General features: G+C 38.8%; 1 long non-coding RNA gene across 1 annotated transcript; it reads right to left on the bottom strand.

Annotated features, from left to right (window-relative positions):
- Positions 1-8,507: 8,507 nt before the first annotated feature.
- LOC139137137 (uncharacterized) lies at positions 8,508-20,917 on the bottom strand. Its single transcript, XR_011553320.1, has 3 exons — positions 20,470-20,917; positions 15,364-15,471; positions 8,508-10,685 (listed from the first exon to the last, which is right to left on the bottom strand). It is a non-coding gene; the product is annotated as an uncharacterized lncRNA (long non-coding RNA).
- Positions 20,918-25,137: the final 4,220 nt, after the last annotated feature.

Raw genomic sequence — 25,137 nt, 5'->3', positions numbered from 1 at the left:
GAGGTGATTGCCCTGTATGGCCATTTACTCGGTTTCAGATAAACATAGGAGGTGGAGCATGCAGACATATTTGCAATCGGAACTGCCGATTCTTTATTTTGTTTTGATAGTCCTATAGAATATAGTTGCATTTTGCCAAGGTCGGTGCCATTAACTTTACCGAAAGCGACATAGCCATTCAGTCGCCCGAGATATAGTCTTAAACTGCAGAACTTGCAATTGTTTCTTTCGACTTGCTGATTCCTGCTTCTTCAAGGGCACGTGTGACAACGTAATTGTGGGATGAGCTACTACTAGCCCTGCGTACGATGCTGTGTGTTCCGCTACAGCTAACCGCCCCGCTGTGGTGAGCGGGGCGGTTAGCTGTAGCGGAACACACAGCATCGTACGCAGGGCTAAGCTACTACAAGATCGTGTTGAAATTTTGCATCAATGGCGACGTCATGACTCAAATTATGAAAAAAACCCGCAAAATGCCTTTGCTCAAAACCCTATGGCTTGCCTACGAACCTGACCTAGTCCGACAAAGCTGCACGAAAACAACGTTTTCAACGCCAGCTTTTTCATTTACCCGTGATAACCAAGCCTTGCCATTCCGGGAACGTTACTCGGTTGATCTTCGGCATTGTTCGGCAATGGTCGGTTACCCATAGCTACAGGGTATCATTCATACTCGGATAGACACGATTCAACCGTCGGGGGAAATCGGATGGGGATCGTGACATCGTCATCGTCGCTTGCATCAATGACGGCATCGGAAGATATTTCAATTCACAAAAGGTGAAACAGCCCAAACTGCGGTCAAATTTAATAAGTAGCCATAACTGTCAATTTTACTTGTGGTCAGCTAATCATAAGCTTGCCGCACCGGACGTTGTCAGTTCTTTTCGCGCTGGCTTTGCTCCGAGTCATCTATTTTGCATTGGTCGATCTCTCATTCACATTTTGGAAATGGCATTGTCACTGTGTCAATCGTTCAAGAAGAGCAAGCTTTGAGAATGCGAACACTGACTGCAAAATTAAAATATGATCATGGAGGTAACTGCGCGATACGATATTAAATTGTTCAGTACAAAAGACACTGACGTGCGGATAAAGAAACAACGACGGACGTGAAAACTTGAGTAAGTGGAGATTTTTTGGCTATCGGATATGTTGTCGAGTTGATTAATCAGATATCGGCACATGAAAACGGTATCGGGCTCGATACGCTAACAAACCCCTTTGAGTGAACACTACATACGTACTGCCGGAATCAGTAGGAGGGCTTCGTATCTTGGCTAATCTAAACAGGCAAAACATTTACACTGTAAAGAAGTACCGGGTCGTTTGTTAAAACACGTATTACCACCCGACAAAATCGCTACATTTACGAATCTCTGAGTAGTTTCCCAGTCTACCCATCATGGAAAGGAACTGGCGAGTGAACAAAGAGAATAATCGATCTGGAACAAGCCTTTGTTTATCAGCTAATCCCAATTAACGAGGATCAGTTAGCACCTCCCGGCAACTGAAAGAAACCGTACTTGACAGTCCGACGTCATAGGCTAACCTGCCATCACACTAATTTATGTGAATACACAAACTGCCAGGTAGACGGTTCATTTTCTGGCGGAAACGTACTTTTTTCATGAAATTTGAAATAATTGTTACATTAGCCGTCTCCGCAATGCGATTTTCACATCGTAGAAATTTGGATAGGAATCCTAACTGATAAGGGCACAAAAGTAGTTTTAAGGGGTACACCCACCTTCCTTGAGTGATTTTGGTCATTTTTTGTTTTATGATAAATTTTGAATCCGTGTAATATATAGCCTTTGAGTGGACGATAAGTTTGAAATCATAACATACTCGGAAATGTGTTAGATTTTAACAAAAAATGAACATTGTGAGCCAGTTCGCGTGCCATCGTTTATCTTATGTCTTAAGGTAGATAAATACTAAATTGGTCATTTTTCTGTCAAATTTTCGAAATTCTCAGAGAATACGCCTTGAAATCAAGGCTGTGTCGCTCATTCATAATAAGTAATTGTTTCCGTGTAATACACGATTTTTAAAATTCAAAACATATGCACGTGGCTATCCCGGTCAAATCGGGGAGCTTTTGTAAACATTGTGGACACATTTGCATTCCTATTTGCATAATTCCCCTTGAATGACACAGCGTTGCGTAATTTACATAGTGACGTTGTTGGGCTTCTCCAAAACCCATGATCACTCCCACCTGTCAACAATAAACCGTAACAATAATGTTTGTTGAAGCACCGTCCCTCCACCCAGGAGGGACGGTGGTTGAAGCCTAGTCCAATAAGTCAGTTTTCGACATACGGAAGTGTCTCCGCTCAAAACGCATTGCGGCCAAAAACTACCTGTTTTACCGGTATGTTTCACGTCTAAGCTTATCCATACCCGATAAGAGACAACTGTTCTCCATCCAACTTAATATTACGACATTAAAACCCCAAAATACGTCCAATTCTGTTAACATTTTACATGTGAGTCGACATGCAACAAAGTTCCACACTCGATCCTGCTCTGAATGAAATTAGGGTCGAAAAAACTACCAAAAACCACGACTTTTTCTGGTATATTATGTCGGTCAATACAATGTCTGACATTCAAAAACTGTTCCCAGAATCCAACCTATGATGCAGAACACCAAATTATTATGTCCGTTTCTGAATATATTTAGCATATCTGCTCAAGTCCGACATCCAAAATTGTACCTACTCCGGACTAATTGGAGCCGAAAAAAACGAACATCTTTTTCTGATGCAGTGATTGTGTTTTACACATCGGTCAACCATGGTCAAACTCGGTAAACTTCGCGTTGTAAGCTTATGCACCTTCCTCAATGCATCTGAACGTAATCACGGTGAATAAAGATTACGTTCACGTACCTCACCAAGGGTTTCAGTGTCGTTTTTATTTTGGAAATGGTTGCGATGTCATACAATTTGACAGTCGATCGGGCGACATCCCCCACGAACTCTTTTGAACTCCCCCGGATTGTACGCGAAAAAATATGCCGACCGCTCCTCGGACCCTATCGGCAAACGTTGCCAGGGTATTCGTCGATTGTTTTACATTACGTTCGAATGACCTTGCTTTGGTTTGGAATCTCCACCCTCTGACCGGAGCTCAGAGCAATTCAAAAACCTGTTTGTTGAAGGCACGATAAAGTTGCTGCGCTACTTGCCAAAATACGGAAACATCAGTCGGTACCCTCCAAACTTCGTATGATAACCCTAATTATACAAGTAAGTTTAGGCTATACCTCGAAAATACCGATAGTTGTGGTTGGAGGATGAACTAGCCGCTTTGCGGTGCTTGACGGTTTTAGTCATTTATTAGATTACTTCTCACAACTTGTGAACAATAAACAATTAGTCTGATGTATCTGGGGAACGTAGGCAAGCTTATATTATGAATTAGGACACGTCCGATCTCAGTAATGACTCATCGTCATTTTTTTTTTGCCTGGTAAAGCCATTAGCTCTGGCGACGTGCCGAAACGAAGGCTCCAAAAATCGGTAGTTTTCCGTGATTTATTTTATTTATTTATTTTATTTTTCTCGGAACTTTTCTTTGAACAATTGTCATTCCCGATCGACATTATCACTAGGTAATAAAATATGCCTGCGTTTAGGTTAATGCACGTTTAATTATCAAATACCGTCGCGTCGAAGTAACAAAACAGGTTTTTTGCGTTTTTTTTCTCGAATTGACGTGGTGTCTATGCAAAGTATAGTCTGACATTCAAACTGACCCCGTCTCAATCAAACTTGGCCTACTTCGAAAATCCAAAAATTACGTCTTTTTCTGATAACACTTTACATGTTCGTCTGCACCTAATGAAGTCCGACATTCAAATCGATCCGCTCCGAACTAATTGCGACTGACGATAAAAATGTCAGATGACTTTTATGTCTGCATATGCCCAGTGCAGTCTGGCAATCAAAACTGTTCCCGCTTTATACTGTACGGTTTAAAGCATGCAATGAACATTACGTTCCTGTACGTCACCAAAGTTTTCTGCCTTTTTTGTGAGAATGGTTGCGACGTCTTTTTGTTTCGACAGTTGAGCGAGCAACATGCCTCTCAGTAGAAATTAGAAATAATATGCCAATAGTTCGAACTTTTAAAGCGACAAAATATCGCACCGGTGTCTGCTCTGCCCGGTTTGGAAAAGCTTATCGTTATGTAAATTCTATGCGGGTAAAGAGGGAACGTGATACGGGTAACGCACGTAAAGTTTTGCTATATTACATTAGAATGCAGATGCTGTGATTTACAATGTAAACCCAATGTTGACCTAGCATTTGTTTTTCAATCTGTACCGGCGCTCTTATAGAGCAGACCACGGTCCCTCTATCACGAACAGTTATATAGAGCAGACATAATTTGTCATTGGTGGACTGCTTATGAAATGAGTCGAAGTCCAGGGTCGAAGTAAATCTCGATTGAAAAGTATGCGATATTTCACAGCACAAATTCATGTCAGTATAGCTTGAAAACGATATTGAATAAGGTAATTATACACTTATACAATAAATTTAAAGAAACCAAAATAGAAAATAATAGAATAATTTCCATGAATTTGAAAAAAACTTAAACAACCACGAAAGTGCTTTTTTCGAATCACCAACTGCTTTTTCCTGTTTATAAACTCAATCACGCGGACAAACAGCGTGCTGCTGGGTTGTCTATCATCGTTATTATAGTAGTTTCAACGGCCAGTCGCCACCGAAGAACGACGAATGCTCGATTCAACATATCAGAAAACGCGATATTCAACTGTTTGACTGAAGTTCACGTATTTCTTTACTTGTACAAGACTCGAACCTCACGATTTTAGAATGACACATTCAGTTATAAGCAGTGTGCGAAATTAACGTCGGTCCGACGGTCCGAGACCGACAGATTCCTCGTCGGGCCGAAGGTTTTTGGCAACATGTCGGTCCTTATGACCGACTGAAATTTGGAATAAATGATGAAAATTTCTCCGTCAAGACCTGTCACAGATGCAGATGATGACTGACTCTGAATCATGCGATTCAGACTTGAATGTCATGCACCTATCAATGTTTTCCACCGTGGGAGTGCGGGGCAACAGGGGATGTTGATCGCACTTCGTGTCCTGGTAGTGGGGAATTTGATCTCTATGGTACACCAGACCGGGGTGGTGGGAGTTGACAATGTCGCAACATAGTAATTTTTTGTCTTGCGACTTTTTACATTTACAAAAAGTCTAACCCCTCCGATCGACGCGCATAGCACGGTGCAACTGATTACATTCAGATCAGTATGAATTACGTCCGTGCATGCAGATTCTAGCAATGATGGAATGGATTGATTTTGGTGCAACAATGTGACACAATATTATAAAAATACTCGTCTAGAGAGTGTAACCCTGGTAATGTTAGCATATCTGTGTCATATGATAACAACACCCAGTTCTACTTCACTAGTTCCACACTTTAAGTGTTCGGAATTTACATGTACACAAATGTACATAATACAGCCCTTCGTTTTATCAAACTGACTCTATTTTCTTTGCTTTGATTTTTCATTGAAGCGTTAAAAACATAAACGGTTCACAGAAGAGTTTAAGACAAAAACCTACTACGAGAACAGTGCTGTTGACTAATCATATTTGGTTTTGAACATGGAGGTATTTGTTTACCTCAAGTTTTGAACAAGGACTAGATGTTACACGACAGCCCAATTGCACTACCTGCAGTCGACAGTCAAGTTCAAGTTTCGCTGCGTTTGTTTGTGGACCGCTAGAACATCTTGCTCCCTTGTTGGTCTTTACTTTGGTCTTTACCAAAGTTCACAAGGCCGTACTCTTACCACGACATATCGTGATAACAAGTGTGCATTTTATAAAACAGAGCGACCTTATCATTAACAGTTTTGTCGAGTTGCACTGTCTGTCGTGTATATTCTCAGAGGCCGAGAGTAGGGCTTCAAATTGTTTCGATGTATACCGTTTTACGACAGGCAGGCAAAACTCAGCGTCATCATGGACTGTAGGCCTAAATGTCGCAAAAAATTACGTCTTTTAAGATTTTACGGTATCATTAACTGATTGTGTCGATGGTTTTCAGCAGTATCGAGGTCTGTCAAACTTTTCAGAGTCATTTTAATAACTTTACGTCACTGTTCTTATTAATATGCAAAAATTAACATTTGTCCGCATTTTTAGAAATTGAAATTGCACATGCAAAATCGACGAAAACAAATCTTAGTAGGCGACTGCTAGTGTAACAATGAATAATAAAAGGCATATTCAGGACTCAGAGTACAACCTGCAAAAACGGCCATGTGTGCAACATTGATAAAATTTGTCCGCATTTCAAGCTGTGTGTCCGATGTCGCGCGCGTACAGCTGTATTTAGGAACAAACGTGTAACCGTGAACAGCGCTATTGTACACAGCAATGTAGAGAACACCATTCCCCATAGAAAGTTACAATAGAAAAAATTTCTCGCTATCATCAGCCACATGTAGCTAGTGCATGAGCCTGTATTCCCCGGCCCCTGGGTGTTTGACATCATTTTATAGTCCGAGAGTAGGGGATTTGACATGGCTAGGAAAAATGTCAAATTCTCCTGTTAGTCCCGTTGTCTCCCCCCCCCCCCCGGTGATGGAAAACATTGATAAATGTGTGCGCATGACCTTGAGGAAGATGAGGGCTGTGATCTTTTTCAGATTCCTGATCATGTAGATGAATATTTCATGATCATTCATTTACACTATTCTGCAATCTATGTGAAAAATAGTCCTTTGGAGTGAATACTTACTGACTCTATTGATAAAAGGATATGAAAATTACAACATTCAAAAGCATAGTATCGGTGGAGAAGTTAACTTTAATGGTCGTTAACAACGGCATTTATTGAGGACCGGCAGTTTTCTGTAAGGACCTGAAGCTTTGGCTTGGTGCAGGTCCTTATGACCTGAAGCTATTTTCTCTTAATTTTTTACATGCCTTTCACAAAAGTAATATAATTATTTCTGTTCAGGGGCGACACGCTTCGTCCATCGATAGTAGTCGATTGCGACCTTTCACAGGTAGCTTGTAACTGCGACCTTGTTGATTTTTTACATGATTCCCATATTCAATATGTTTTAATTTGTGATTTACGACATAGAAATACCTGATGAAGAATTAGTCGATGTCGGGACCTCAAAATAATACTCTAATTAATGGGTGACCATCCTTTGAAGCAGTCTCTTCTACCGCCATGCACATATTAAAGATGTCTCTTGTAAAATTTCGTGATTGACCTCTCTATTTTATATCGGTGGCGTTTTCTTATTTACTTCGACGATTTTGAATTTCAATCGTATTTTGTGATACAATCATATGTAGCGTTCAACAGTAATATTGGGTCAGTACAAACTGAGTACGCTGGTTTTTTAACGCCCAATTTGGCAATAAAGTGAATACGTTTGTCCATTGACGCACATGCATAAATTTCAGCCTTGAGACAGGAAAGTGAACATCCGCGTGGTCCGACAAACGAAACTAACTATGAAATGGTCACGACGTCGATGGCTCCTGAAATCTTTATCACATGATAGATGTTCTTGTTATCATAAACAGTAGAGTGGGCTCCCTCTACTGTCTATAGTTGAATTGCGTTAATTTGGGCATCTTTAGAGGGGACGGTGAGAGGGTAATAGAACCAAACTCATGATCTGTGACACAATTTTGTTTACTTTATATTTTACCATGGGTTTGGTTTGTGTTGATCTGGTTGGTTAGCCGTCCCAGGGCCTGGGAACAGTAGCTGCAGGCTTGTCAAACACTAACTGGTGTCAACTACTTATCTAGCCGGTACACTGTGCCAAAAGTGAAAAATCCATTGAGGATTCTTCTGTATATTGTTCTGGATACTTCAAGAATCCACCAGAATACTACAATATACATTATGTATGCCAGTGGATTCTGGTGGTCAATGGTTTCTGTCGGATACTGAACAGAATCCATTGCTTAATCCATTGCAGGATTCTGCTGGATTCACGTGTTATCCATTATATATGTATTTCAGGATACTACTGGATTCTCTAATTTATAGAGAATCAAGGGACCAGTACTTTTGGCTTGATTGATTGATTACATAATAATGGGAGGGTCATTGCCGCATATATCCATACTTATTATTCACCAATTTTTACATAATTATCCAACACTGGCTTCGGGGGAACTGGGGTGTGGGGGTGGGTCCTCAAATAACAGTAATGCTTTGTAGCTTTTGACTCATGTATTTCTACTCATACAGGCATCACATACACTATATATATATATATATATATATATATATATATATATATATGTGTGTGTGGTGTGTGTGTGTGTGTGTGTGTGTGTGTGTATACACAATGAGTACTCTTTTTACAAGTGAAGACACCAATGTAATGATGCTTTCTACAGCAAAATAGAGTACAGATTGCATCTGAAAACTATACTGCAATTTAGATACACAAATCCAAGATCACTGTAAATGATTCTTCTTTATTCCAAAGGAATGTGTAAATGTTAGTAAAATAAATAAAAGGCAATATAAAGCATTATGTAAACTACACTGATTAAAAAATACAGACAAAAAACATTCAGAACAATTTTCCTGAGACACATTCAAAGTTATCTTCAATACTGTAAAAAAAGAATTTCCATAGCCTTGATAACTCTAATATCAATTAATGCAGTCACTTTTAAATATGCCTGAGCCTAACAGGGAGAAATATGGTTCATCAGAACAATTTGATATCTTACCATTATCATCCTTATTGACCTGTATACAAAATTTTGAAGCAATCTGTTGACCTGTTTCAGAGAAATTATTTTAAACAAAAACAGGAAAATAACCCAAAATACAACAAGCAACTAAAAATCTGCTTAATTAAACCCCTATGACAATTTTAAATTATAATAGAATTCATTGTTTCACGGCCTGATCTGTGAAAATAAAACCCAGTGAATCATGTGTCCCAAACAGCAAATAGTGAAATTAAATCCTGGTGAAAATTAATGCTCTTTACAGTATGCTGTAAATTTTGGCATACGTTTAAAGATATACATGTGTAGTATTCCTAAGTTTTGTACATTTTAATTTGTGTCAATTGAGATGTGTCAGCTAATGACTGTGTAATTCACCAAATTACAAGATCAACTATGTGTACCTTTAAATATAGGAATAAAAAATCATTTCAAGAGTTTCTTGATTGAATATGAAGCACTCAAGCTATCTACACAGCAAGAAAAGGCAGACACATGCCTGTAACAGAGGATAATCATTACCTGTAACAGGCCCAGATAAATAACCTTTTTGCAAGACCAGTAAAAACCTGTCAGATTTTAGGGTTGAGTAAATTCTGATTCATGGTGGTACAGGATTGTATACAATGCTGTAAATTCTGACTGTATCAAGACCTATAATTGCAGCACTGAACCACCGGTGTGCGTACAGTGGTGTGTCAGCTGCAGGGCCTGAAAATCTGTATGGATTTCAGGGTGTAAATTTGTTGTAAAAATTGGCAAATTTTGATGATAGAAGCAGAAAGAAATGTTATTGTTTGAACACTGAAAAATTTCAGACCCTGTTAGAGATCAGTGTTCACAGCACTGTGTACAGGTGCTGTAATTGGTAGAAATACAGCCATGTGTTTACAGTACTTGATACAGACATGTGCATCAGCCCCTGATAGAACTCCTTCTGTGTTTGCTGACACAGACCTGTATCACAGTTTGTATCAGGGCCTGTGCAGGAACTGTCACTGGGGTGAATTTTTTTGTAGTGTATGTTTAATTAACTCTTACTTATCACATACATGTATGTGCACTGTTAAATCGTAGCTTTTGTTCAGTTAATCAAAATCTCAAAAACTAGGAAAAATTGCTCTGAAAAACACAATATTGCATATCTCAGGACAAACTGATTACTGCTTCAATTATATTATCCTAAGAGACCTGCATTTAAAATTTCAAAGCAATCTGACAAGCAATTTCAGAGAAATTTTTGGACAAGAAATAGAAAAATACCATCAGTAACACGGTGTGGCTCACATTTGTTTCAGCATGTTTAAACACTGTAACTGCACCTTGATAAATTCTTGAGGGCACAAATCCAGATACGTCAAAGTGACAAATTTCATGAATACTTCAAAGATGTACTTGTGAAGTATTTGTAAGTTATGCCTTGGTTATACTAAACTTTTCTTGGTGTCAACTGACCTGTGCCAGCTAATGACTTTATATTTCACTGAACTTACAACACCAGCTCTGTGTACTGCTTTTCAAGTAAAGCAATTAAAATTGAGAACAAATCAGTTGTTGACCAACAGAGGGATGATGGATAATTACTCAGAAAAGCTATGCATCACTGTTCTGTCTCACACAATTGTCACTGAACTGTTGTTATCAGGTGGTCTCTCACTGGCTCTGCCATACTTCCTCTGCAGTATGTAGTGTCTTGAATTAGAGTCATTAAGCATTCGCTGATTGAGTGTGTCTATCCTATCAAATCGTTTAGTTTGTCAGATCGCCAAAAAGGCCTGGAGGCAATCATCCTTCCATCTGGTGGGACCTCCTCATCAGACATCAGGTCTGCAGTTACATCATTCCAGAAACCCTTCTCATCTGCATTGATCACTGCACTTCTCCTCTTTAAAATCTGTAGGTAGAAATTATAAATGATGGTTATTTAAAATCATGCAAAGAGTGAGATAAATGATGGCATAATACATAAAGTCACTGTCATAACTAACAATATGGTACATTTGATATTTTAAGAACAACTCTGGTATCATGACTTATTACTGATTTGAACATATTATGTTGCCTTCCATTCCACCTATGCTTAGGAACATAAGGAAATTCATGTATCATTTTAACATTGGCACCCTTGTCCAAAGACCTTTGAGCACATCAGAATGGAACTGTCAATTTACATAACCCTCAACTAAAGTAAGTTTTGCTTTGTTAAATTTTATTTGAACCCATTAGTACATTTGTACAATTATTGTGACAAAATTGTTGACTCTGTATATCTAATAGTGCTAACTATGCAAAGACCCAACCCATACTACAAATATCCCATGATTCATTCTGATTTGTACCAACAGAGATTCCCTAGTCAAGCCAGGCATAGCTCACATGTGTAGAGAAAACTGTAGACTACAAAAAATAAAAATTTTGAAAAAATGCTTTGAAGGAGACTCATTGTCAATTACCATTTCAAATGATTTTTCAATATCATGCATTATTTGGAGTGCATATAACACGATGGGAACTAATTTGGGATAATTGGATGAAGTAATGTCGATTTCATCTACAAATGTAACCTCATCTACTTTTCTTTTTACGTTACGCACTTGTTTTTATCAGTATTTTGTAATATTGCAACATTCAACTATACGGCACCTAACATCTTTGAGAAATTTGAAAAATATGAAAATCCAATTATCCCAAATTAGTTCCAATCGTGTTATATACATTTCATATAATTTTCAAGAAATTATATAGACAGCCATACAGAAAAGTTTGAAGTATAATAGAGATACTTGAAGCATGGACTGACTGTTGTTGAATACTGTTCAATAACTGTCAGTCCAGCCACTAAGTAAATACTAGTTCAAAACTATATCCTTGTTCCCAGCGGTGCAACACTGAAGCTGTTTTGACTATGCAAAATGTTTTTATGAAAAAATGTATATTAAGTTACATTTTGTGAAATAAGGCAAGAGTTTTCTTGCACACAGTTGGTTGTTCCAAAAACAGTTTCGTATAATGTTAATAAAAGATAAAACTATGGTTTTTTAGCACATCGTGTAATCTGGAACATGTTATCAGAGCATACATTGTAAGCTTGTTTCATCTTTCAATATTAAATTTGCAACTCTTGGACATGAGTTTGTCTTGTGATATTGTTTCAAAGTTGTGTTCCCAGGCAAGGTTCATAAAATACACTTCATGGATTCCTTCAACAATATTTTGGCCAGTTAAAAGCTGTTAAAAGTGTTAAAAGCTCATCCTGAGTTTGACTATGCTATTATTGTATGTTATGCTATGTACATTTGTGTTTTGAACTCAATCTAAGAGCCCCTTAAGTTGTTTCAACAATACAGATAAAGTATGGCATAAAACTTCGCCTCAGATCACCTCTGTATCATTTCCGACATTGCTGTCGCATCAGTTTGTTTATTTTCTATATCGTTTCATTACCGCCTCTGTATCAGCCTTGCATTGCTTCCGCATCGTATCAGCCTAAACATCGCCGCTGCATCGTATCAAGTCAATTTCATGGTCCCAATTGGCCACGGCATATTATTCACTCAAAAATGCAACAGCAAAGTTGCCGCCTTCGGAAATTTCGCCGCCTGGCATTGCCGATGTTTTTGAGAGTAAAGGTATACAAAATGAAAGATCAAATACATGTGTCCGACCCCATATGTCCGACATTATCCATTCATGAAATGTTGCTTCAACACACAAAAATGGGAACAAAGTTGAAACATATTGTGATTATAATGCGTTTCTTTTACGAATTGCTTTTATTTGATATGAAGTTTGTATACCATTTTATTTGCGAACATTTTTGTAACAAGATAGCACTCTACCAGGGACAGACATTAACGGTTGCAAGTGAAAGTCGCGTTTGGGCAACTGCAACTGAAACACCAGTACCGGTTGCCCGATGAGACAAGTGTCAAAAAATGACGTGGGACAACTTTTCCACTGACTAGAAACCAGAAATGTGTGGTACTGTGTGCGGATGACCATTTTAAATGACTGAAATTAGTATTTTTAAGCTTAAATACATGTACGTCCTTGAAAGCGCACAAGAAAAACTGGCCATACAAAGTAAGGAGAATTGCTAAAATAATAACTGCAGTGTATCATATACTAGGTTAACACATATAGTGATGCCACCTTGAATTCACCTAACGCTTTACACAGTGACCTTTAAACCCGATTGACGTGAATAAATTATGATGTAGAGGAAGTCCGTGACCTTTAGTCACAACACATTGATAACAATCTGATAGCGGGAACTTCCAAGTGTTTTCAATAATTGCTACGCCATTCATACTATAGAGTTACACTCCGCAACCAATTATCCATCAAAAATAAAATTAATTTTAGGCAAACTATCGCACCGTGCGCATACGGTATAAATCTGAGTAGGCCTACATATGTCACGCCGCGCCAATCACTCTAAATCACGTACCCACATCGTCCAAGACGTTCGAATTCATGATTATTAACCGATCATTTAACTTCAACTAGATGAAATCTTGTCTATATTCTCAATTTTCGATGACTTTTGACGAAATGACATCGACTTTTCATGCCCGATATCTCATATCTGATGTCTTTGAGTTCCGTGAATGAGGCGATGCGCTAGTGAAACGATACGGAAACAATACCAAACAACCGAGTGAGTGATGTTGGATTTGGGGTTGGGCGATGCGGAAACGATACGGAAACGATAATGAGGCTAAAAAAGCGAAGCTTTGGGCGATACTTTATTCTGTATGTTTCTCTAAAATAATTTGCAGGGTTTACACATTTCATTGTGATCTCAAAATTTGACATTGAATAAGCTGCATAACAATCGATTACATCTGTATCTTCAAGGGAAGGTTAACAAGCGACCTAGCGGCCGATATAGCTCCGCTGTGTTTATGTAGAGAATAACTATTTTTGACACATGTTGGTGAAGAAGGTGGAAATCTTTGATAGCTCATTTCAATGGCCAGAAAAAAGATGCTAAAATATCTGCAAAAATATACAATTGAAGATTTCATCATAATTTGAATTTTTACATCGGATCATTCCAAAGAACACGTCCACTAAAGCTATCTGACGAGTAGTTTTTAGAGAATAAAATTTTCTGACCAAAAATGGCAATAATTGTCCCCCAAAATAAAAATTGCAGATTTCACCATAATTTCAGTATATCACATATTACAATAATCCCTTGGAACCTGTATACCAAATATCAAAGCTATCCACTTGCAGTTTTTTGAGAAACAAATTTTTTTAACAGAAATGGCAAAAATTGCCCCAAAATATACAAAATTGCAGATTTTACCATAATGTCAAAATATCAAATTTAGTTAATCTGTACGAACCTGCATATCGAATTTCAAAGCTATCAGACCAGTACTTTTTGAGAAACACATTTTTCGACCAAAAATGGCAAAAATTACCCATAAATAACAAAATTGCAGATTTCATCATAATTTCAATAAATATCATTAAGTTCATCGGTAGGAACCTGTATACCAAATTGCAAAGCTATCAGATGAGTAGTTTTGGAAATACACATTTTTTGACCAAAAATGGTAAAAATTGCCCCCAAAACACAAAATTACACATTTCATCAGAAATTCAATATATTTACTTAGTTCGTCTATACAAACCTGTATACCAAATTTCAAAGCTATCAGACCAGTACTTTTTGAGAAATACATTTTTTGACCAAAAATGGCAAAAATTGCCTTAAAAATGCAAATTTGCATATTTCTGCACAATTTGAACAAATCTGAAATAGATCATCCCTAGGGACCTATGTACCAAATATCAAAGCTATCTGACTGGTAGTTTTGAAGAAGAAGATTTTTACAGATTTTTTTAACCAAAAACGACAAAAATTGCCTTGAAAATACAAATATGCAATTTCACCATGATTTGAACAAATCTGACTATAGTTACCCTAAGTAAACTGCACATCAAATTTAAAAGCAATCGGACGATCGGTTTCAGAGAAGATGACTTTTTTACCAAAAACAGGAAAAATTGCCCAAAAAATACAATTATGCAAATTTCACCACAATTTGAACAACCTTGACTGGGTTACCTCCAGGAACCTCTATACCAAGTTTCAAATTAATCTGACGTGAAGTTTCAGAGAAGAAGATTTCTTGACCCAAAACAGGAAAAATTGCCCCAAAAATACAATTATGCAAATTTCACCACAATTTGAACAATCTTGAGTGAGGTCACTCCTATGAACCTCCATACCAAATTTCAAAGAAATCTGACTTGCGGTTTCAGAGAAGAAGACCATTGTTGACGGACGGACGACGGACAATCAGTCTATCGGATAAGCTCCGCGTCTCTGACAGCGGAGCTAAAAAGGCAGATTTTGTCGCTTAAAGCTGTTAGGTGCTCTGCAAATGTATAACCAAATATCAAAGCTCAACTAAGTCAAATTGATTTTACTTGTGTCATGATGGTTCTACCATGTACTATAATTCACCAACACTGGTGCTTTGGTTACCTTGTCCTTCAAAGTTCACTGGTTTAGACTAAAAAATTATCAGTGCAGACTTTGTAGTACATACCTCTCTTATTCTCCTGTTGTTGGCATGCCTTTTTGTGTAACTCTGTCTTTCCTTGGGACACTACCCTTTCCCTACTTTTTCAGTGCCTAATAAACATCTCCAAGGGGCCTGCAACTTGCAAGGATATAAATAAAAGAGTTAAAACTCTTACTGTGAAAAATCAAAATATCTGACACACAGATGATGAATCATCATATTTCATGTGAATAATCATATTCATCTGGCTATCAATTGGTATTCACATTTGAATCAGACAATAGCATTCCCATGGCCTACAAAGGCTTGACATCATCGGATTCCCACTGCACTAAGCATGGATGAAAGATTGACTCTTTTTACATCCATGGTTATACAATAATACAAAATGTTCATGTTGAAAATAAGACCACATTTCATTTGATACAGAAATTGCATTAATTTAGAAAGTTGGATATCATTAATGAAGTGATGCAAAATAAAATGACATACCATGTTTAGGTAAGATCAGAATTATTCTCATGTTTACTTTAAGGCAGATGAGTTGCAACTTTTGACATTATTTTTGATTTTTATATTTAGATTAAAATCAGTTCATAGCAAATTTCTACATAACTCAGAGATGTTTACTCTAGTGTAATTATCCACAGAGTTGGACTGCATGAGGAGATTCTTGTAAGACAAATAATAAATGGGTGCCGCACCCAAATATGGCCGCCTACATGCAACTACATGATAAACAGCGTAAATGGTGGATGTACACATTTAAATCTTTACAAATACAACATGGTGCAACCCACTGAAAGGAAGGGAAAGGGATTCACTCCACTTAGAGGAAAAATTCTTGTTTTCACTTATTATGGCAAGATTTTGAAAATTGCGGGAAATTTAAAATTAACAAAGATGTGCTCAATTTCTTGTCTATTCTGCCACAAGCAAATGCTGTTGAGGCACAGTTAATGACTATATCGTTCAATTTGTAGATTGCAATGAATATCTGAAGAAATTGAAGGTACTTTGAGGTTGGACAAATTTCACAGTGTTGCAGCTCACGGCCTTTTAAGCCCCACTAGCAGTATCTTTAAGCATTATTTTATGCGCTAACCCTTTTCCTGCCAAGTCCATATTTCACCATCAGGTCAAGATGGTTAAAATAAATGAAACACAACATATTCCATATGGTGTATTTTAACATAATATTATACATTTGAAGGCTGTAGAAAACATAAATATTGTAAGCTTGATTTTTTTTGACTAAAGATGCTATAACAGGCCGAGCCAAGCAGGTGAAAAAACGCCATGTTTGGGCTCAATACCGCGTTTTACTGACTTGGCTGATTGGGAAGTTATAGTCTTAATACTGTCTGGCAGGAAAAGGGTGAACTTTCAAGTTGAAATAAGTTTGTGAGAGTGTATAAGGTGGTGCATAAGAAGCTGGGTAGAAAGGACTGATGTAGGGTAGAGCTGTGTGCATGGTGACATGGCTAATGAATTTAACCCTTTTCCTGCCGAGCGCCCTTGTCCGTTATTCTCCCAAGTCAGTAGAAAACCGCCCATAATATGTGCCTGCAAAAGATTGGCTCTCCTGCATGTTATCCTGCCAGCCATTTTGGCAGAAATCGCCCATTTTCAGGGTAGTTTTAGCCGTACTTATACGTGTTAGACTTCGATAATTTCTACATGCCCGTAGACAGGGGAAGGAGCTCAAGGGTTGCTGCAGAAAAAATTGAGGTCACCGGCTTTGTTTGCCCCTGGGAGTGCGTCATTTTATTGCCGTTTCATGTTTATTTTTTCGGAAATAAACTCCTTCAGTATTACGTACGTCCGCTAGGCACAAACATCACCTCACTCGTCTGTTAGTCAGAGACCCTGAGGGTCGTGCTAGGGGTGCAGCAGCACCGTCAAACCTGTCCTGTTTCCCCAGGACGTGTCAGAGTGGAACACACACGCGACGCCAGGATCAATGTCAGCACGTTATAAACACGTCGGCCAACATGGCCGCCGCCATATTGGAATTTATGCAATGTGAACTCGATCGCGATCGTGATCGTACTCGGACAAAAAAAAAAGATTATCGTTGTAAAATCATAATCAACCTCACTAGTCAACTGCTTCTTTTGTTTCTTTTGCGGTCCATTTCGTTGATCAAAGCATGGGAATGTGATCAAAGGCCCCGCTAGTGCTACACCGCCTAACTCTGTGAATACTTGTCCTCGATGTATACCGACTAAAGGTCTTTGTTGGTCGTAATAGTCGTTGTGGCATGAAAACTTGTGAACAGCCCAGCCGATTCTTCTATTGTTTTAACGTTCCTCTCAACACTTACGGACAAGTTATCGGACGCATACCATACTTCACACCTTCCACTCTTTCACCAGGTTGAAAGTTGCAGTGAGCGCTAATGTGTAGACAATGCATGCAACAGCTGGTAGCTACGCAGAGCGCTAGCGTGTGAACTAAAGGATGGCGGAATATTTTAAAGCGTAGCGGGGAGAATCAAAGCGTAGCGGGGAGAGGCGAAAGCGTAGCGGGACCGCTACGCTAAAATGGCCTGGGGAGAACACTGCAGGGGATAGCAAAACGTAGTGCCATCGACTTAGCAGGAAAGGGGGTACCCAAAAAGGGCCCGATTTCCACCGCGTTGGGAGAATAACGGTCACCAGTGCTTAGATTCTGGCTACACCGAATTTCAAGCGGATTTTCACCGACTTGGCAGGAAAAGGGGTAAACAAGACAAAATAGACTGTGCATAATGGCGATAGGCTAGTTGCGACTTGGATTTTTAATGCCAGTAGTTGATGCACCCCTGTTTTAGACAAAGATGATGGGGCATGTCCTCAAATTGAAGCGTCTGCAACGTCTACCACCCATACAAAGGTTGAACACTACAAGGCAAGCATCCATTTAGGGCCAGCTATGATCGTTTTGAACAGCAATTTTTAGGTCGGACATATCTGATTTTCCAGAACATTAATTTCCAAATACATACAAGTTAACAGTATGTTTAAGAGTTGATATAAACTTTATTTAAAGCTCCATAAGCTGTATCTTTTGGCTATTTTTTCAGAACTTTTGTTTTGTGGTTTTCCTACACTTTATGCATTGAATCCCTAATTCGTAATTTAAAGCCAAGTATTTAGCATATCAACACAACCTAAATGAGTATAATCTACGAAATTACGGTATTGTTGAAAATTGCATTCAAGCCTGGACTAGAATTCATTTGTAAACAATAAACAATGATCACTACACACATACAAGCTGTGTTGACAAAAGAATACTTGAAATTTCAGCATGACAAACTTTTTAGGATCAGACACAGTAGTTGATATACAGAAGCAGAACACTGAAAAACTTGCAACAAGTTACAGCTTATGTCCCTTTAAATCCCACGTTGACAGAATATAGTATTTTCCACAGAAGATTCAAGGGTTTTACATGTGTGTTGATGTCCCCCGAATTTCTAAAATGGTCCCCTTGGGACAGGAGTAGGGGTTTACAGTGACCCCCTGTTTTGACATCCCAGATTGAACACTGACAGAGGTGAATGTTTTCACCTGTGACGTTGCATGTTCTGTTCCTTACATGTAGGAATATTACCAAAATCAAAATGACTGTTAAAATTTGAATTTACTCATCATATGTTTCACAAATGTATGGTTTCCTACTGCAGTAAAAGCCAACATCCTTCAGAGCTGAAGTAAGTTTGTGAAAATACAGTAATTTTGGTGTATGTGCAATTTTGCACAAGGTAAAGATTGTGCTGTGATTAAATATTTGCCAAACATGCAAACACTGAGGATACTGTGCATACCTGCACTGAAATCTTCACATAAAGTGCACAGAGTAGTCTAATGTATAATGCAGAGCGCTGAATGTTTTCAACTTAGACATTGTATGTTCTATGTCCTTAGTAATATTACCTATTTTTGAAAATGGGGAATTGCGAGGTGTAAGTCTTCCTAAAAGTTTATTTTCTAGAATCGATTTTCATTCTAACATTACTCAAACCTAGCGGCTGATATAGCTCCGCTGTGTAACTAAGGGATACTGTCGCATACAGTTGTCTAGCAGCAATTCCTTGCAAGCTCTATTTTGGAGGCCAAAAGAGTACGCGACAGCTTTGAAAAGAAATGAATTTTTATGTATAAAAATGTGAAAGAACCTTGAAGCTCCCACCTCAATATCAAAACGCTTATGTTACAATATATTTTGGTCTCGACAAGTTTATCCAGCAAAATCGCTGTAGTGAATATCGCCATGCATTCTGGTCATTTTGGATAAAATTAGTATATTTTTAATGCGAATTCACGTACTTGTCACATTTAAGGTGTCAGAGATTCAGAGATTTTTTGTAATATATATATTTACCAGCAACGCGGCTCGGAGCAAGATACAGGAGCTGTTTCCAGACCGGTGGGTGGAGGGACGGTGATTCACTTCACATTGTATCTATGAGGAAACCATTAAATCTTATTTTTCAATACAGAACTAGCCACATCTGTGTATTTATAGATGCTTGATTATTGATATTAATGTACTTAATTAGACTGAGCTGGTTACTAGTGAATGTTGGTGCAAGAAATTTGGTTTTTCGAATAGTACCGGATGGTGAGAATAGCGTTTGAAAGCAGATGTGAACAACAAATATGCTATTGGACTTTCACCCAAGTGATTACATGTTTCTAAAGGTTTAGGGTATTCTTTGAAAGTTCAAAGGTCAGATAAGAAATTTTACGTCAGTTATTAATAAAACATCAAATAAGACTGTGACACAAAGGACAAATGAAAGTTGGGGGCAATCTTTTTCTTGAAAACACTTTTGAAGGGTGATTATTCTACATTTTCGAAACACCAACCAACACCCCAACCCTAGGCCCCCCCCCGTAATTTCTGTACAGTCCCTCGCCACAAAGGTCACATTAGCATGAAGTTGCCTGGGAATTAGATGTTCATTGTTTATTTGAAATTTTATCAGCAATATCGATGATTTAAACAACACAAACGTTAGACATTTTTGCAAGATAAAGACATTGCTGAACACGTTTATACGAGAAGGAGTAGACGTATGTAAGAAAAGACACTTGGGCTGGTTACATAAGACAAAGAGGACAAGTTAACTATACATACCTGTACCTGGTATGTACACGACCACCGTCCAGCTGATGCAGAACTCAGCAGCGATCGAGGGGGTCGACCTTTCGCTTGTGCGAAAAGAGTTGCCCTCTTCCGTCCAAATTGCTAAAATGGGTTGTCGAGTTTCGTCCCGATTGAACGGAGAATAAACTTGCTGCTTGTCGAACCGTTGAGCTTCTGGTAGTAGCTCTAAAACGTAACTCAGTTCATGACATCGACACGATTGGACGACTCTCCAGTTGTACTAGATTAAAACGTACAGCGTAGTCGTCGAGATGGTCCAGGATTTCAAGGGTAGACTGTAGACATTCCTAAACACGGGCGGGACATGTCAGTAAACGCTAAAAGATGAACGACTGGAGATTTTGATCATTGTTGGCGGTACGTGCAAGCGACGCCACGCCAACACCACACTGGGTCTTCTGATTGACCTTTGACCAATATGGCTTACGGCTCCTTAGGTTTTCAAATATTCACGAAACGAACTGCGAAGAATTTGATGATAACTATCATTTTTTACTTAATCTTGAAGAAAATGTTATTTTTTCGCTCTCGTTAGACAAGAATATTGCTAACTTAGCCCCATCTTCGTCTTACACCAGATAAATGTACAAACTCAAGGACAGCAGGCTAGAGGGTCAAGTTTTGCCGTGCTATCAGACTGCGGCTTGTACTGTATTTACGCAATATTATCCTCATGAATATTCTGTGTTAGGCACACAGACGTGCCAAACCCGTGCACAGAACAGGAACATCGAAAAAAGCTGTTCGGAGGCGATTTTTGAGGGCAGAGGAAATTTTAATTTTGCTCAGGCAGGGAACATGTTTTTATAAAGTGGCAGGGGAGCAAATTTTAGTGTTTGTTTTGTAGGGCAGGGCAGATATCGGTTGATTGTCAGGGACAGGGCTTGGCGAAAAACGAGTAGAGAGAAAGCTACTTTTGAAACGGGGACAGGGGAAGTTGAGCCATGGTGTTTCTGGGGATTGGGACACAGGGCTAGTACTTATAACTTTTCATGTCTGCAGGGGAAAAGGAATGACAACATTTTGAGGGGATTTTTTTCCAGGGCGGGGAAATTGGCAAGTTTTTTTTCGCCACAGGGCAGCTTCAAAAATTCATAGTAGGGAGGGGGAACGGGCAAAAATAAGTGGGGAGTGGGTTTGAGTGCGGCAGGGTAGGTCGAAAAAGTTTAGTGGGAGGGCAAATTATGAATTAATTACCCTCTCGACTGAAAATTAGTCAGTTCACATTGCTTGCCGTGCACACTATATACCTTATCATTAGTAAGGACCCCTTTAAAAGTGAATTGTTCGTTGGCTGCACCTGGCTGAACCGGATATTTGGCGAGGTCTTTTTCAAAATAGTAAAAAATAGCAGCAATTAGGCCTAATTAAAACTTTGGGTAAGGCCTGTAATCGTGTGTCAGTCATACTACGAGGTACCAAAACGACTGAAGACAGTATTTCCGAACCAAAAAAACGGGGGTGTCAAAGAAGTCGATAACTAAATTTTAAAAGTTGAATAAAATATTCATGGTCGTTGCTCACTGTTGATTAATTCGTGGAAAGTATCGTTTCTCCCGACTTTGATTCAACATACCCTCTCTCTCTTTCTTTTTTTGTCGATCGATAAAAGTATTTAATCTTTAATATTACATCATTTATAACCGATGTCATATCCAAACCTACTGTATTTAGTTTCTGACGAAAATACAAGGACGTGTCCAATGCGCCAACGTGGTGCAATATGTTTTGAGACATTGAAGAAATATTGTAGTTCGGCCGCGCTCAACCAGGTTGCTCCAGAAGTAAGGATGTCACAACAAGGTCTAGGCGAAAAGATAACGAATCAGTTGTATAAAACACGGTTTTTAGTTGGATATCGTATCTGTTTCAATTTCTGAACAAGCTTTGGAATTAGCCTGGTATAGCCTAATAACTATCAACCTGTAGGCACACCCCCTATGACGGGAAAAGCGAAATATAAGCACTTTTTTTATGCAATTCATCATCATCGGGTCACGGTCGCGATTTCACATGCGGAACTGAGCTTGGTGTTCACCACAACTTGATGTGGGATTTGATGGAGCTTGGAGGTACCGTGTATGAGTTAGGTAGTCAGAATAACAATTAATCACAAAAGATTTATGCATCAAAATGTAAAGATTAATGTGACTGAACTATCTTATGATTTGTTTGCTGATTGACGTTGGGGCAAGGCGGCGAAAGTCCAAGGCCAAAAGAAGAAGTACGCAGTCGAATCACATATTTTGTAAGAAATAACCACCGGTTTCCATAGGTACTGTGCTCAATCCGGCCCTGACTTATGCTCCCGTCCTGTTTCCAAGAATAAGTTTTCGAGCTGCGTTGCTAAGCAATGTCGCTAAACAACCTTGACTCACGTCCGAGCCGATTTTTGATGTCGTTGATGCCCCTGGTGAATGTTAATGAGAGTGTATTGGCAATATTCGAAAACACACCGGTACAAAATGTAATGCAGCTCTCCTATAGTTTTGTGTCAATTAATCAATTTTCGTCGCAAGTCACATCAATTTTAACAAAGTTGAACTCACAAGAGAGTGTCGTCTGCTGACTGCACATATTTGTCATAAAAAATGAGCGACATTTGCGATGGCAACCCTAACAAATCGAAACGAGAGCATTTTGCTAAATATTATGATCTTAGTTGTCCGCGGATTATAGGATTATAAAGTTGTTATAAAACGTGCCTGTCTATAGAATTCTTTGGAAGTCTTGATCGCTTACGTACAATGATTCATAATAAACTGGACAAGTAGAATTCGGACGTCCGTCAATTCTAAATCTCTCACGCAGGATTTTTTTACTTAATCAGGCAGTCTGGTATAGACCATCTTGTAAAACGCTCCATCTCTATATACTCGCTAACTCTTTGCAATTGGAATTCTATGCCTGGGAAAACAATACGAAAAGTCCAGACATGTCGCCATACGGTATATTTTCTATACACTTCGGGGAAGAACAAAATATAAAAAGCTTCATACTTCATAATTGATTTTATTGGTAATATAAACAGATGAAAGCCGATGTACATCAGCTCTCCTCAACTTTATTACATTTTGACTGTATTTTGGATAGTGTGCGGTTGTTGGTGTACTCTTTACATGTAGCTACCGCGAGACACATCTGACTGCGTTTCCGCTGTATATCGTAAATGTTCTTGTTCTGTACAAGTTTACGAGCATTTTCTCTCGCCAGTCGTTAATAACCCGTTCCAAACGCCAATCATGTGATTTTACCCACCCAACTAACAAACAAAATCTGCCACACATCCAGTTAAAATATTGTTTCACTGCCCTTAAAATATCCACTGCCATTAAAAAAATAAAACGATCCCCTGCCCCTTTTCGATGAACAGCTCCGTTGACTACCTGTACCTGAAAATTTAGCGTTCTTTCAACTGTCACTATGGGTCTGGTCAGTTCTTCTTCTCTCGGCTGGGGATCCCAGGCCATGGAATTTTACCCGAATAACCGCCGTCACCCCACAAAATGGAGTGGCCATGAAATTAACAAATCACACAAATTGCGTAACTTCTCACCCGTAGGATGGGACCGTTAGAGACTAGTGACAACTGCTTCTGAGAATTAGTCTTTGACTGTTGTGAAGATTTTGCGGTCATGTAACGTCTCTCGTCTTACCAATCAGATATTGTTCATTTATATGTTTATCATCAAGGGGAGGCGTTAGAATCTAGTTTCGCCTTACAGAAGTTTAGCTATGTTTTGTTGATCCTTTGACAAAAATGCTATCGGCGCGTGCCATGGGACCGCAAAGTCATGCAAACACGTGCTTTGATGCAAATACTGTATTGCTGATGCGTCAGTTTTCGGTGCGGAGCTAAATCGTGGCGATCAACAGTGCTCAGTGAACGATGGCTTGAAGCAGGGGACCTGGGCGATCTTCACCGCTCCTAAAATTAAAGGCTGTTTTTTTTTCAGTGAAAACCGACTGTTTTGGAGAATGCCCGAAATGTCACCACCATTATCGTTTCACCTCTTTGACACTGATAGTACTCGCACCATACACCATAGGCGAAAGAAATCAGTCCCCTGGGTAGGGAGGGAGGTTTTTTGTGCAACGGTTTACCTTATTTTATTTTATTAATTTTGACTGTGATATTTCAAATAAAGTTCAACTCCAAACTGTCTGACTGCTTTCTTGATCATCGAAATATTTATTTGAAATACCACAGTCAAAATTAATAAAATTACTTTTATTAATTTTACCACAGTCAAAATTAATAAAATTACTTTTATTAATTTTGACTGTGGTATTTCAAATAAAGATTTCGACTCCACACCGTCTGACTGTTTTATATATTACCCGACAAGTCCTTATCTCCTCTCCAACGTGTGTATACACCATTGTAATTGCTCCGAAAACATTGCCAACTTGCTAATCCGTTGTCGGTATCAGCGGATTAAGTGATTGAGTCAACACCACAGCCGCCCCACACATGTGGGACGGATGTGGTGTGACTTAATAAGCCAATCCGCTGATACGTGATACAAGTTGGCAATGTTTGCGCAGCAATTAGAGTGGTATGTGCACTGGTTGAAGAGGAGATAAGGACGTTGGAAACACAGTCAGACAGTTTGGATTCGAAAGCTTTATTTGAAA

This window comes from Ptychodera flava, chromosome 7 (assembly GCF_041260155.1).
Source record: "Ptychodera flava strain L36383 chromosome 7, AS_Pfla_20210202, whole genome shotgun sequence".
Classification (NCBI taxonomy): Eukaryota; Metazoa; Hemichordata; class Enteropneusta; family Ptychoderidae; genus Ptychodera; species Ptychodera flava.
Note: the sequence above shows the minus strand (reverse complement) of the source record. Positions and strands in the feature narration are given on the sequence as shown.